The sequence below is a fragment of the Solanum stenotomum genome, unplaced genomic scaffold, assembly GCF_019186545.1.
Source record: "Solanum stenotomum isolate F172 unplaced genomic scaffold, ASM1918654v1 scaffold33356, whole genome shotgun sequence".
NCBI lineage: Eukaryota > Viridiplantae > Streptophyta > Magnoliopsida > Solanales > Solanaceae > Solanum > Solanum stenotomum.
Window position 1 is genome coordinate 28,189 of NW_026032409.1, and position 1,312 is coordinate 29,500.

At 38.1% G+C, this 1,312-nt stretch overlaps 1 long non-coding RNA gene across 1 annotated transcript; it reads left to right on the forward strand.

Moving 5' to 3' along the window:
- Positions 1-32: 32 nt before the first annotated feature.
- Positions 33-691, forward strand: LOC125852279 (uncharacterized). Its single transcript, XR_007444995.1, has 2 exons — positions 33-370; positions 474-691. It is a non-coding gene; the product is annotated as an uncharacterized LOC125852279 (long non-coding RNA).
- Positions 692-1,312: the final 621 nt, after the last annotated feature.

Below are 1,312 nucleotides of genomic sequence, written 5' to 3' on the forward strand. Positions count from 1 at the left end.
TATACCTTGTTTGTAATTTACTTATGATGGGAATTATTGGCCTTCTATAGTTGGGTCCGTGAAAAGTCAATGTGGCTGAATCACAAGACGATGCAGCAGCTGTTGATGCTGTTATATTTGCTGTTGGTTGTAATTTTGTTGCCGTTCACAAACTACTGTTTCTTCGCTGAATGTCAAGGAGATGCAGCAGCTGTAGATGCTGTTTTAACTTGGCTGCGTATAATTTGTTGCTGGTGACATACTACTGTTTGTTGGTTGAATGCAAGCAGATGCAGCAGCTGTTGGTGCTGTTTTAGCTTTGCTGTTGTATTTTTTTGTTGCTGGTGACAAATTACATTTTCTATACAAATGTTCAGGATGCTCATGATCGGTAAGGATAAGAAACTCCTGAATTACTGAAGTCGCACTAGGTTTATGCCTTTGGCCTGACAGTCATTTCGTTTTGTCTTAACTTCATATTCTGCCCTGAGAAGGTGTTAGCTGTGATCATCTTAAAGATGAAAGGAATCCACATGTCTAAGTGTAGCAGTTGAAGTTGATTCCAGGTCGAGATTTGTTATGCCGAGTAGAGATTTCAATATAAGATCAAATCTCAATGAGTTCCAAGGGTAGTGGTTTGACCATAAACATCTTACTGACTTAATTTTTTATTCATCTTAAAATGGACAAATAATATTAAATTTCCCAATCAGTAAATACTTTGTTCTAGTGTCTTTATTTGCTTTATGGTCTTGAAAGTGTTCAAGTACATAGCACACGCCTATACAGTGCATGTTACAGTGCATGACTTCATGCTTATACTTGTGAAGTTGTAGCTGATATTTGTAGATCTGTTGTTGCTGTTAGCTGATTGCTTATCAAACTGATCCTGCTTTTTGGTGTTGATGGTTTGCTTGATGTGTTTAATTGGATCCCTCTGCATGTGCCTTCTGAAGGAGCTTAAGCTGTGTGTTTATGTTGTACCGCGTCTCCTCTGATATGCACCAATCTGGTTTCTTTTTCATCGAGATGCGTGCACATTATCAATTTGGAGATTTGATCGATTCCTGTGAGATGATGTTAATTTATCAAACATAACCATCTTTGACTCCAGCTTTAAGTGTCTGGATGCGTGTATACCCACCCTCTTTATCATCTACATTTTTGCAATTAGTTTATAGAAGTTACATAAGAACTTCCCAATGGCATTTAGAGGGGTAATTGGGACTTGTGATTCTGAGGTCCTAGTTGGTTTATTGCCACCACATCTTAGGTGAGGTTATGGGTATTTTCATTACTATATGCGGGCATGATTTGTCTATTAGGGTTCCAA